The sequence below is a fragment of the Apteryx mantelli genome, chromosome 23 (genome assembly GCF_036417845.1).
Source record: "Apteryx mantelli isolate bAptMan1 chromosome 23, bAptMan1.hap1, whole genome shotgun sequence".
Lineage (NCBI taxonomy): Eukaryota > Metazoa > Chordata > Aves > Apterygiformes > Apterygidae > Apteryx > Apteryx mantelli.
In genome coordinates this window covers 1,244,939-1,259,234 of record NC_090000.1, presented here as the reverse complement: position 1 = coordinate 1,259,234, position 14,296 = coordinate 1,244,939, and positions in this window count along the sequence as shown.

The following is a 14,296-nucleotide window of genomic DNA, read 5'->3' as shown; positions in this document are numbered from 1 at the left end:
CCCCGCTATGCAGGGTCGTACGCTCGTGTTCCGTGTTGGATCGCTCAGCGCTCCGAAGCGACCGCTTTGCAGGTTGCAGGGTCAGTGCACAGTCGCTGCTAATTTGGCGCAGTGGTGAGTAGGGAAATCCATATTTCCTCTTGAAGCAGCAGCAGGAGAAGGATCGGGGTGGGGGCATTTTCTGCTGGAAAACCCCTGCATTAGCCGAGCGTGTCCCTGATGCAGCCATATCGACTCGCACATCATCCATCCCAGCACCAAAGTTTCCAAAACGGCACACCTTACATCCCCTGCCCATGACCCCTGCGAATAACTCCAGCCTGCCACGGGCTGAGCCGCTATTTATGAAGCAGGAGCCAAGGAGTAGGAGAGGGGAGCCCAGCGCCGCAGCTCCACGGGTGGCTTTGCTTTGGTGCTGCGACAGGACTGTGAGGGATGCGAACATTAAATCCCCAGGAAAGTCACCTCTGCAGCAGTCTTTAGCCACTTGAATTATTATTTGTGTACAGTTGTGCTGCACGCCAAACCATACCAAAACCAGATAAACGACACGGTAGCTGTCTGTGCCTGGCGACGAAGCTGCTGTCGCGCGGGCTCTCGGGCTCCTCGGGACGGTCCCGCATCCCGGCTTGCAGCGAGGCGGCCGGGCTGTGCAGTGCTTGCAAAGGGGGCTGGGGGGCTTCCTAACTCTGTTTTCTTCCGTGTCTTTTGCTGCCTCCGTTGTGTGCCGGAGCTAATTAACGATCCATTTGCACAGAGGGTGCAGGCAAAGAGCATGCTGGCAGGTTAATAATTTACTGTTTTTACAGAACTTTGTACCTGTGCAAAATACATTGCTGTTTGCTCTGTTGCTCGCTTCCGCAGCTGTGCACGCCTTCGGCTGGGGCTGTCTGGACTGCAGGGATGCAGGACAGAACAGGCTTTCCAGGGGTTTCTCTGCGCAGGCAGCGAGCGGCAGTCCCACCGTGTGAGGACGCGCCTGGTGCAAGGCTGGAGGCCCCGGCGAACGCTCTGCCTGCCCGTGCGCTCGCTGCCGTACCCGTCTGTGCCCTCCCTGCCCTGCCGGGGACCAACCTGCCTGCTTTGCCGTGCACCTCCACGACGGGGTCCGAACGCAGGCAGTGCTGCGCTGGGCAGCACATACCTAAGCACCCGGGGCTGCATTAGCCCGCCGACGCCGGGACCGGGAGTCTCGCGTTGGCCCTTAGCAGGATGCTGTGTTACAGCCCTTTGGGGAGGGAGCTGCTGCTCCCGTGCTGCTGTATTTACTCCGAGGCATCCATTGCTCATCCCGAATCGCCCACTGAATCCCAGCCGCCGACACCTCTCCGAGGGGCGGCAGCACCTTGCCCATTTCAAACGAGGGTTTGCTTTCGTCCCCCCGGCGCTCCCCCCGAATGTCCCAAGCCGTCTTGTGGGCGAGAGCCCGTGGGCACCTCTCCTCCTGCGTGACTCAGCCCAAACTTTGGGAGGCTTCTGCTGATAAAGAATAAAGCAACTTCCCTCTCCCGCCTTTGTAAAAGAACTTCTGTCTGATGCACGAGAAGCCTTTTGATGGGTTTCGATAAAAGGGTCAGGCACTGGTGAGTGAAAGCCAAGAGAGATTTATTTAATGCAGCAAATACAATGGTCTCTGCGCTCGCTGAAGAGCGATTGCTCACAAGTTTCCGAGCTGACGTCTCTTTAATTCACCCTTCGCGGGCTCGAGAGCCGGGGGCGAGCGCGAGAAACGCTCTGTTCCGCAGCAGGCAGCTCCCGGCAGCCCTGGAGAAATCAGGCAGCCCCGAGAAGTTCATTTCTTTGGGCTGACAAGGAAAGCGGAGCTGAACTGCTGCCTCCAAGCCTGCTGGGCAGGAGGGAGTCGTGCAAGGGGGACGTCTCGGGCAGGCGTTTGCAAACCGTCCCGTGGCCTGGCTTGTGCCCCCAGCCAAGGCTTTAGGGAGCTGCCCTGCACGGCTAACGGGGACAAACCTCAGGGAGGGGGCAATTTCTGCAAGGAGCTTCTCAAAGTCCCAAGCCCAAATTCCTCCTCATTACCGAGGAGATGTCACTGTTGCAGAGCCAGGGGTGTCGAAGACAAGACGCCAATTCACACGCGAAGGAGACCCTGGGGGCAGGGGAGGGCTGGTGCCCTAGGGGTGAAGAGCGGAGAGAAGGGTGGCAAATGCATCTGTAGGCTTAACTGCTTCATGTCTCCTTCTCCGTTGTGCCAGTCGCAACTTGCAGCGTTTGGACAGGATTTGCAGTGCTGGTAGCAGGGCAGAGCTGCGATGGAAAGCGATGTATGCAATTAAAGCCTTCGAGCGGCGTGTAGACGTTATCGCGGCTCCGGTGCGCGCTCCTGCTCACCCCCCAAAGGCTCTGGGCCCGGCGTGTCGGCTCCGGCTGTCCCAGCCACCGGCGCTTTGTGCATTGCGTTTTCATCCATGGGAAGGAAATTATTTCGTTAACTTAAAACCACAATTATCTCTTCAGAAAGCAGTCGCTCTCTGAAGATACTTTGGGAAGAGGCATCCAGCTGTAACAATTAATCACACCGAATTCAGAAGTGGCACCGTTCTGCTGGCTTCCAAGAGATGCAAGCCCAACCTGAAATCTCTATCCTCACCTGCAGGAAGCCCTCCACTGCTGAAAGAAGTGGGATGAAGTCTGTCCTCGACAGCTCCGCTCCTTGAGCAAAAGCCAGCTGCTGCCTTTGCCGGGGCAGCGAGCAAGCGCCTCTCGCGTTGCTGGAGAAATCAGGGTATTTCCCCCTCGGAAAGCAAATGGGAAAAATGAGCGAGTTGCACATAGCTCATGGAACAGATGGAATCACGGATTATTTGGAGCCTCTTGTACTAATTTTATAAATGCTGTATGTCTACAGGCTTTTAATAGTTGTATTCCTGGCTAAATGGATAAAGAATATGTCCTGTGGGGACTAAAGACTTTGGGGAATAACTTATGCAAATCCTGCAGTCTGAGAGCAGGTGGTGACAAGTTGTCTGCAGTTTCCCTCTCGGTGATGGTGGGGAAGCATGCAGATTTACTCGGCATGGTTGAAAAAACCTGAAAAGGATAAAAACTGGAAGGCACTGTGGAGCAGGCCGGGCAGGAGAGGCACGTTCCCGGGCTGTGGCTACGGGTCCCGTGGGAGGGTGCCCAGTGCTTTGGCGGGACCGGGGAGGTAGATATTTACCTGGGAAGACATGCGCGTGCAGGTCGTTCCTTAATTTGTTTGCTCTAGAGCGCCTTTGCTCTGAATGCAGAACCGTCTGCTCCGTGAGAGCTTCAGGGCAAGCGCCTTGCTTTCCGCTGCCGTTGCGCTTTGCAAGAGGGGACGGCGTGCTGTCTCTGGCTCGAAACGAGGCGCGACGGCAGGGGCTGGCGCCTGCTGGCAAAGGCCTGGCACTGGTGTTCGAGGGGCGGCGAAGAGAGCAGCCTTCCCGCTGCCGGCAGCCTCTCCCTTCCAGCCCCGCGTCCTTCCCGCTCCCCGGCTCAAGATGCCTTTTGAATGTTAAGCCTGTGTTTTTATTGCCTTTTTAGCTCTAACTAAGAGGCAGAGCCCTGGCAGTGGCAGAGCCCAGTTGGATGGCACGAGCCGAGGTGTTGGGAGATGCATTATGAATGCAAGGTGTAGGGAGCAGAAATTATTAAACTCACAGATAGCAACAGAGCTTCCTTTGTGAGCGGTGGAGATGGGAAATTATGCTGAAGCAATGCATTGCAAATCACCCAATGAAAGGCAGAGAAGGCCCTTTTATCCTCCCGGCCCTGAAGTTTTTCCGGTATCTTTGTATGCAGAGGCATTCCTTCAGGGGAGAAAGAGAAGCCAGCAATTTTGCGGCTGATTGGCAGGCTGTCCAGTGCCAATAAAGATATTTGTTTTTTCATAGAAGTGCTCACAGACTGAAATCTCGCTCTTGCATTTTCCATTACAGAGGAAAATGAAACTTGGAATGCTTTCTCCATTAGCGCTGCTTAGCCTCCCAGTAATAGCGGTGCTTGAGTGACTTGAAAGGAGAAACACTCTGCTCCAGCAAAGAAACCAGAGCAGACATGCTGCGTGGAGTGTGTTTAAATTCGCCAGGGAGCCGGGGCCCAGCAGAAACTTTTCCATGACTGTTGTTATTCATTTGCGTTCCGGGAGCGCTGGGAGGCTCCAGGCGCCAGATTCGGGCTATCGGGGACTATCTGTGGTACCGATCACCATTGCACCTGGGCCTGCTGGACAAGAGCTCCAGCTGTTGGACAGCACTGGGGGTCTTTAAGGATGGGTGAAGCAAGGCTGGGCTAGAAAGAGGGGTTCTGCTGCCACGGCTGCTCCCGTGGGACCTGCCTTGCCGATGCCGCCGCTCCGCTGGAGCTGAGCGGCGACCCCGCGGGAGCAGCCGCGGCGGCAGCCCTGCTCCTCTTGCTCCGCTCCAGCCAGGCTCGGCGCTAGCAGCAGGTCCAAGGCAGAGAGGAGGAACATCTGTTAACACAAATGCTTTTCTAATTTCTTCTTAACTCTCGCTCTGCATCTGCGTTCAGCAAGCCCCCGTTCAGCTTGTACAGTATTTAATTCTGGAGCAGATTCAAAAGGAGCTCGGGAGCCGGGCGCGGGGAGGGAAGAGCAGGCCTCTAATTCTTTAATAACGCGCCGAGTCAGAACTTCTGCTGGGCTCTGTCCTAATCGCACAGAGCAGAACAGCCAGAGACGGAATTTCTTAATAACAAATACCTTTGCAGCAGCTCATTAAATCACTGCATTTCTGAAGCACAGCAGGACACTTGTGTGAATAAATAGTGCAATCTCCTAGTCTGAAGTATTTTCACATCTGAGTTATTTCCCCTGCATATGATCAGCTGCTTCCATCTTTTTTTTTGCTCCCCCAACTCTACCATGAATGATTTTAGCTGATGAGCACAATTAACAAATGAGAGACAAAGTTGAAAAAGCGCATCCCCCCCCATTCTTTCTTTAAAGCTCTGCAGTTTAACAAATAGCACAGGAAAATGGAGAGAAGAGAGATTGCTGCTGATGAGCTGAAGGCACAGCTTTTTCTCCTTTTTACTGCTTGTCTTTGTAGACAACCAAATGCCAACAAAAAAAAAAAAAAGAGAGAGAGAGAGAGAGAAAAGAGGGTGACAAAATGAAGGGAAGAAGGAAAGCAAGCCCCTCTTTAGGATGTTTATCCAACCAGCATGCTGGCTCATTTCCCATCCTAGCTCATGCATGACACCAACGAGATGGAAAGAGCCTGTTTTGCTATAAAGGTACCAACAAACTGGGAGATGCAGAGTAGAATTGACTGCAGGGAAGTAAATTGAGCAAAAGGTCTCATTTCACAGCCCCACGAGGGCAAATGCATCAGCCAAAGCTGTTGTCTCCAGACACACAGGGCTTTAGCTGTGTGCGAGGCGTTCCCAGCACGGCCCCGTCGGATCCCCCCCGGGTGGATGCTCTTCCTCCAGGTGCGCGCTTGAGGTCCAGCCATGGGTACCTGCCGGCTGCCTGGCACGCCGGGGGCTCTTCTGCCGTGGGACTTTGGTGGAGGAGGATTTGGAAGAAAACCCACAAACAAACGATGTTTTTCCCCTGCTCCAAATGGCCGGGTGAGGTAATGCGTGGGAGGGGTGATCTTCAACGATCTCAAAAGCTCGGATACTGCCCTCGGAAAGCTCCCGGCGCCGAGCGCTGCATCGCGCAGCCCGTCCTGCGCGCCTCCCATCCGCGCAGCCGCAGTTGTTTGCAAGCACGGACCTTCCCGAGCCAGCGGCCTGGGCTGGCATCCTGCAACCCAGCGCTACGGGAACGTCCACTTCCACCGAGCGCGAGCACGCCACCGTCGTCGTGGCTACTCTTGGTTGAAGATCACCAGGTGCTCGGTCATCTTGCCTGCCTTCCCCGCTGCCCTCAGGAGCAGCAGGAAGGGGGTATGGCGACACGCCGTAATTCATACCTGTCCGCATGGTATTTTGCATTAAGCCTTTTCCAGCACAGCCTAATTGCAATGTAAATAAACGGGCCCTCCCTTACAGTTAATTTGATAGGTAGCTTTATTACCAACGAGAGAGAGATGACACAGAAGGATATTACATACACAGTGTTGCTGGTAATTATTTTTATTACTTCATGTGAGTTTTATAGTGGTAGTTGGGAGAGTTTTTAGTTGCCACTTTCCGTTGCAATGTAATTAATGTTCTCCAAGAGAGCCCCGAATTACGGCGCAGGTGCAGCGAGAAAATAAACGGGGTGTTGCAAGCACGCCAGGGTCGGGCATTACAGCCTGTTCTGGGCACGGGCCAGCGCTGACGCGCATGAGCAGCGCGTGGGACTGCAGCGAGACTCGCCGCCTGGCAGCTGAACGCAGGCCAGAGTGTGATGCCGGGCCAGGGCTTTTATTTCTTCCTTGTTAAATCTCTTTCCCTCCATAAATTCCGTGATGATCTACCCCTCCAGACCTCGCTGTGCAAATCAATCTGCCTTTCTCCCTGCCTGTCGATACAAAGCATGTGGTTGATGCAGGCAGGCAATGCAGGCATTAATGGTGCTCCTCCTTGGAGCCACGGCTGGCTGCCCCTCGGTGTACGGTGTATGTACGGTGATATACAGCAACGCACGGCGCTGGATGGTGATGCACGGCAATGCATGGCAATACACGGCCATGTGCAGCAATGCACAGCAACGTGCAGTGATGCACGGCATTGCACAGTGATGTACGGTGCTGCACGGCGATGCTCGGTGATGCACAGTGATGCCCGGTGACACACAGCTCCCCATGGCCCGCCGATCCTTCGAGGGGCTCACCGCTCAGCCGGCAGCAGGCTGCAGCGCCGTGCCGGTCCCTGGGGAACGGCGAGCCGCGGGCAGGCACGTCGCGGCATGCAGGAGCACGTCTCACGCCGTGACAATTCAATCTGCGGCCGCAGAAGATAAGGCTGCGCTGGGACTGCTGCAGCCCTGAAGAGGGGCTCGGCTGCCCGCGCTGTGGCAAATGCCCTCCTGCGTGGAAGGGGGGCAGCGGACACCATTTTACCGCAGAAGACAGGGCTTTGCAACCCGGGAGGCTGCGGAAACGCCTCTGCGCTGTCGCCGGCTGCATCGGCGCAAGCACGGATGAGCAGGTTGCCCGCGTCTGCCGGGCTCGGTGCCGCCGGCAGGGCACGGGGACGGCCGGCACCGCCGCAGCTCAGCACCCACATCCGAGCCCTCCTGCACAGGCAAAACATGCTTCGACCTCTAGGTTTGTCTCATTTCCTCATATTGAGCAACACCATCTTTCCTTATCCCAGTAGTTTGCTTTTAAAAACAGCACTCCTTCCTCCTCCAAAAAATAATATGGCGTAGAAACGTCTTCCTAAAAGACAATAAATTCCTCTGGTCTTCTCTAGTGAATTTTGCTTCTGTAAATCTCTCACTCTCTTTGCATGTGCTAATTGGTCTTAGCATTAATTAATCTGATTTCATTATATTCTCTTTAATTTGTTAAGATATCATTTCTTTGCTGGGCAAAGAAAAGCTTTAGAGAATTGTCACAATTGGAATAATTTCCCCCCACCCCGTCTTTAAAGTTACCAAGAGAAGTCGTTATCAATTAAGCTAATTTGCATACACATTAGGGTAATCGTTTTAGTTTAGCCAAATTTGTGAAAATTTACATAGCAAATTGACCTTCCACATTTTCACTTAAACATATAAAGCGCAAGAGAGAATCGTGTTGGTATTGATAATGAAATGGAGTTTATTTTGCATGGTTCTCTTACTAAAAGAGGTCTAATTAGACCAAGTAATTTTTTATTTCATCCATAATTGCAAAACAAATAAGCTCTTTGGCAGTTTCTTTCCTTTCCCTTTGCCTGTGTCACATGGATGGGGAGCGTTAATAGGAAAGTCGTGTTCTCCTAATTAAGCCCCATTTGATGTCTGCACGTTCCCCCGTCAGAAACTCTGTCGTTCCTTCTAGGTGCTCAAGTTGCTTAAGCTTCCCGGATTATCCATTAACAGGCTGCTCCCCCGTACTGCTCCGCTGAACCAAGAAAAGAAGGGGAAACAGGGAAAAGGAGGAGAAAGAGAAATAATCTTGTAATGCCGAGTCGCGGCTCAGGCTGTTGCAGAAGCGCTGATGGAATTAAAGAAACGTCGATGCAGGCGGCCCGCTCGCTGCCGGCGCGGGAGCGAGTTTCGGCTCAGCCCGGCGGGCGAGAGGAGCAGCCGCTCGCCGCAGCGGGAGCTGCCAAGCCCGGGGCGGTTCTCCCCCAGCCAGATTTTCGGGAGCCGGCGCACCGGGCAGCGCCTCGGCTCCGAGGTGCTCCTCCGTGCTGCGGCCTCCTACCTCGGCACCGAAATCCATGTTTTCCTCCCGCGCCGCGCGCCCCCCTCGGCGCAAAGTCGGTCCCTCACGCTGTTAACCGAAGAGAATTCCTCCCCTCCGCCACCGCGGTTTTTTGGCCTTGAGTGTTTTTAACGACAGCCTTCATGGTTTGATGGAGGATTTTACACTAATGCAAGGCATTACCTACTTAATTTGGCTAGAATAGAGTGTAATTTTGCACGGTCAAAGTCACTGCTACTCGAGCTAAAAGTTCCATTACGGTGCGCTGCCCACCTAGCTATTTCGAGCACGGCGAGATAAGTAGCGTTTTATTAATGGCTGTCCTCGGGAGCTTGTTTAAGGATGGCTCCTTGTCTGCACCGGAGACGTGTGCGGGAGGTGAGCCGGGGTGCGGGGGCGAGGAGAGGGGCAGCGGGCCGGGGGCTCCCCAAAACGGCCGAGCCGCGGCACGCTGCCTCTCCCCGCTGTTGCTGCGCGAGGACATTATTATGCCAAGCACTGAATAAACACGGAACAAAAAGTTGGCTCCTCTGACTGTAAATAATAAATGATCCTCTTTGATCACCCGTGTTGGCTGAGGGCTCCCCAGCCTCTTATGAAGCTGCGGCTTGGAAGAGGCATTGCTGCACGGAGATCGTCAAAGAAAGCGCTGTTTGTGCAGGAGGGTCTCCGAGTCCCGAAGCACTCAAACACGCCAGTTTGCATGAGCAGACACGTGTCTGGCTGCGCTCCTCGGGACCGGCGAGACCCCGACCCCTCTCCGCCGCCTCCTTTTCCGCCCTGGAGGATGCCGGGCGCCCACCTCGCGCTGCATCGGAGCAAGGCGCTTCGGAAGACAACTGCACGGCTCTGGCTGTCCGCACCCGACTATCCGTCCACGCTCTCCGAAGTGCAGTGTTTTGCTGTGAGGCCAAAACTTTGCTTCGTCTTTCTCCGCTGAGCACCCTGCAAAATCCCCCTCCCGCCTGCTCTTCCCTGCCCTCTACACCTCCGTTCAGCTATCGCCGGTGAGATAAATCCCTTTAATGCGGTGTGTGTTTGTTTTCGAAATTCTTCTGTATTCTCTGCTGCCATGCTGCTGCAAAACAAGGTGCACAACAAAGTAAACCAACCTTGCACAAATTGTCCTGATTCCTGACTTATGAGCAGAGACAGCTGTGACTGATTCAAGCAAAATACCTTGCGTCTGGCTACAAAACCCAAGCTAATCTCCACGCCGAACCAGAGCAGGTCCTTCCTTGTCACACGCTCGCGCCGCCAGAGCGGGGAACGTGGCTAATACTTTGGAGCCACTACAAACGCTTCAGAAAAGACTCTGTCATGGTAGCAAACAGCTGGTGCGGCTAATCCATTTTCCAAGCACATTTGCAAGATACATAATTAAGAGTTCTGCCGAGGGGGGAAGCAGAGCAAACCATTAGATTTGTTTATAACGTTACAGCCAGTGTAATGCTCACCCAGGACCTCCTTCTCAGGCAAAAGAAATTAAGGTGATCCTTAGGAAACGTCCCTGGGATTTCCTGGTGATGCCTGCGTGACATTAATTTCAAGTAAATATTTCAGTTCCATTTGCCACGTGATTAAGCACAGGGACGGGATCCTGCAGGCGCGGGGGCTTGTTGGTTGCCAGGTCGATGCAGACGGCAGTCCCTCGGCACGCCGGGCTCTGCTTTCCACCATCCCTTTCCAAAAAGCCCCTAGCGAGCAGTGGCGGTGCGTGCGCTCAGCCCTGCGCGGTTCGGCAGATCTTTGCCAGCGCAGACCGCCCCAAAACCTGCCCTCAACCTGTGCAACGCTGCCCCGAGAGCGGGAGGACTCGAGGTGCGAAGCCAAGCGCGTTGTCGGCTGCGCCAGGGTCCCTTCGAAGAGGCTGACCGGGCGAAGCAAGGGAGGGATGCAGCCCGGAGCGTGCCGGCGTCGGCGAGGCTGTGCCCTCCCGAAGGGCCGAGGGAGGCCGGAGGGGGTCTCGGGGCCTGCGAGGATGTGCGATTTCCTGCAGCCCCAGGCAGCCACCGCAGCTGAGGGGTTGTGCGCGTTTTACGTGCCCGTTAACCTGCTTGCTCAATAAAAAACGCGCAGCGAGGGCAGCTTCGGCGCGTCGCCGCTGCGTGGGGCGCTCGGGCTGCCGGCGGGACCACAGCAGCTCCGGAAAGCCGCCCGCCGGGGAAACGGCAGCCTGCGGAACGGTACCGAGCGAAACCGCGGGGAACAGGACGCTTGGGCCTCCCCGGCCACAGAGCTGCGTTTTGCGGCTGCTCTCGGCGGGATGCAAGAAATGTCAGCACGGTGCGGCTTTGGAAAGGGAGGCGGCACGGGGCAAGAGCAGGCACGCCGGAAAACATCCATTTCTGCCCGAGAAGAATTTGTGCTGCGGTTTATGGTTTCTCATTAAGACACGTTTAGCAACAAAACAAGCCCGTTGCACAGGGCTGAAGGAAGCGGCAGCGTCCTCCCTGCGGGTTGCAGCCCCGGAGGCAGGAGGAGCTGGGCTGTGTGCCGGTGGCTGGGCCGTCCCGTCCCGCTTTGCACCAAAGCTCAGTGCCTGGTGCCTGGGCTCCTCTCTCCGGCTGGCCTCCGGGGCTCTGCCTTCGGCTTTGCCAGGCACGGGAGCCTTACATCCATGCCCCTTTAGCCAAGGAAAGTGCTTCCCTTGCACGCACGCTCCCGGGGCAGGCAGAGGTGCTGGCGCCAGGCTTGGCATGGAAGCTGTCTGTGCTGTCACTGTTATTTTCAGCAGCTGCGCAAGCCCTTCACCTGCAGAAAGCATGCATTTTTTATTTTATTTTTTTTTCTTCTTCCAAAGGGAGCCAGGAATCCTCCACCTACCTGTGTAGTATTTATTATGCCTGGTTAAAGATCATTAAAGCCTTTGTTAGCAGAGCTGACTGACAAGGAGAGTAGATTAATATTAGAACACCCTGTCAAAAGTGGTGAAAAGGCTGGATTGATTTTATAGGAAGTTTAGTCAGAGCTCTGTGTAGAGCCCTTGGGGGGGTTGCGCTGCAGTGAATCAATCTCCGATATTAGCAGGTCCCCCTGGGAATAGCCAGCTTCAGTGTTTATTACAGCCGAGGCTGCATATAATAGATATGGCATTCGCTTCCTCCCCTCTCCCTGCCTCGTAATTTGCTGCTTGCAGTCGCAGCCACAGAGGCGATCAGCAGGGATAAGCAAAGGTGCGCGGGGTTTTTGCTGGCGGGCGGCGGGCGGCGAGGGGACAGAAACTTGCCGGGTGCAAGCTTGACTGAGGAGAGTCCGTTGCTTTTTATTTTGGGATCAGCTAGTATCTTGAGAGCTTTTATCCCGGTACCCAGGTAGCAAAAATAACACGCATAGGGCAATGCCACAGGAAGCTTTTGCAAACGTTAATTAACAGAATCCCACAATGCTTATGTTTGGAGAGATTTTGATGATCCTTAGGAAGAGTAAAAAGACCACATTCAGAAGTGGTATAAGCCAGATAGCCATGCACTCAGACCCGGCTGCATCCAGTTAGCGCTGTGCGTAAATCAGCAAGAGGGGAGCAAAGACACTGCAGGTCGCAGGAGCTGCGCGTCCGCGTAGGGGGGAGCAACACCAGCGTGCATCTCCTCGGGCGCCCCAGTGCCGTTAAACCTGCCCCTGCTTAGCCTCTCCGGCTCCCAGGCCGGCGCCTGGGAAGGGGAAAGACCTGGCTCTCCACGTCCTGGCGGCCCGTGCTGGGCGGGCGCTGGCGCAGCGCGTGTCCGGGTCCAGCAGCCCCCTCCGCGCCCCCACATGCCCACCCGGTGTGTGCAGGGCTCCAGCGCGGGCCAGCCCCACGCCGCACCGGGATCCCGAGCAGCTCGGGCAGCCGCAGCAGTAACCGCAGCCTCCCGTTGGCTAGCGGCAGCAGAAGGGCTAAAAGCAACAGGGGACAGGCAGCGGTACGGGTTTAGCTCGCGCGCTGAGGGACACGGCCAGGCTGTGTGCTCCGGTTGCTGTGACACCCTAAAAAAAATAAAAATAAAATAAATAAAATTAAAAGGAAAAAAAAGTAAGTTAAAAGAAGAGAAAAAAAATAAAAGCAAGCCCTGTCACACCAGGGCTGCAGCTCTTAGCACGGATTTAAGGTGGGAATGAAACCAGCTTCACAAACAAGGTGTCAGGGAGAGCACAAGGAGCGAAGAGATGAGCGAGGGGAGAGGGACGTTACTGCTCGCTGCGGACGGATGGTCCCTGGGAGGCTCTTCGGAAAGTCCGTGTTTTACGAGACGCGCCGACCCGGCCCAAATCACCTGCAAAGCAGTTGTGCAGAGGCTCTTGCCTGGATGGCAGCTGGCCAGGCGGCTGGTGCCGGAGACCCCTGGCTTCTGGCGCCCCGGAGAGCTGCGGTGCCCCAGCACTGCCTCCTCGGCGGGTTGCAGCCTGGCTCCCGCACAGGCTCCGGCTCGCGCGCCCGCCGCGGAGCCGCTCCGGAGGGTGGGCCCGGAGGGCGTTCTTGGCATCCCCGCTCCCCGCGCGCCTCGCGGCTGCTCTCTTCCCATGCTGGCTGCGGCTCCGGGGAGACTAATTGGCTAGCGGAGGAAGAGCTTGCTGCAGATGAAAGGTTGTAAATATATATATATTGATATTAAACGTCTTTATTAGCAAACATCAATGTTTTATTAGCATAGCTGCTGCCTTCTGCTTGTTTATTTTCCTTCTGGCTTTGCTGTTTGCAATCCCCGTGCTTCCCCGCGCCCCCGTCATGTCGAAGGCTGCTGGAAGCACTGGAGCCGGACTTGGCTTTTTCATGCATTTACTAAACAGAAATATCAGTTTCGCGGGTCAATAGAAATGGAAGGCTCCTCCCGGGAGCTTTAAATAAGCTTCCAAGCGTGCTCGTGCTCAGCGCTCTGCTGCAGCGCCGGGAGGGCTCTGCCCCCCGCTTCGGCACCGCCAGCACGGCCGCTTCCCCGTCTGTTTGCACGGCGAGCTCTGCTGAGCAAAGACACCTGCACGTCGGTGCGCCCAGCGCCCAGCACAGACAGCGCCCAGGACTGGTCTGGGACTTGTCTCCAAGGCGTGGGTTTATACAGGATAATTCGGAGTGAGTGACATGCTGGGAACAGACACCAAATGTCCTGGCCTGAAGTTGTGCTGCTCCTTTCTGGACAGTTTTCCTCCGGCTGCTCGCTCCGGGGTCCAGCAGGACCCGCTGTGCTTGAGGAGAGGGTTTGGTTTCCATGCTCCATCCCTTCCCGGCCGCTCTTCAGGGACAGCCGGAGCTGCAGATTGGGATGGTGTCGTTCGTGTGCGCCACCTGCGCTTCTGCCGGTTAGGGAGCGGACTGAGCCCCCGGCTCACCTCGCGGCGCTGGCCCGGCGGAGGAGAACCGAGGAGCTCGGTGCAGCTCAGGCCGCCCCGGCCCGCGGCAACAGGCTCACAGCCGCGCTTGTCCTCTCGGGGCGTGCAAAGCGTGCTGAGGAGGTGGCAGCAAACCTCCCGGTCGGTGCAAGCCATCTCGCACAAAAACCACCTGCGGGATAAAACCATCAGCACCCTTCTGGGAGAAGGCAAAGCAGCCCGGCAGGTATTTACCGGCGAGCTAAAAATAAGTCGGTGGTTTCCCCCCTTGACGTGTACGCTGGCGTATGCACCCCTGTTCTCGCGCGGTGTTTAACGAGCCAGGTAATGTTCATTCCCCCGCTTCCACTGTCACTTATTTCACTTTTTATCTGCACAACAGAAGTTCTTTCCCGCTCCCCCCATCCTCTTTTTTCACTAATACTCTTCACTTTCAAATGCTAATAATCTCCAGCACTAAAAGGCTTAGAAGTGGTGCTAGATTGTTTGATCTTTGGCCTGTGATCTACTTTCATCTTTCAGCTTTCAAATGTTACTTTAGATTTACTTTAACCTCTTAACATGCTTGGTATTCACAGGCATGCACTTCTGGTGTGTTCTGCATCAAATCCACGGCAATTCTAATGAAGACGGAGAAAGTTGAACTTCTGGACATCAACTTTTTGGAGTGGCTATTTGTTTCTTTTTAACAA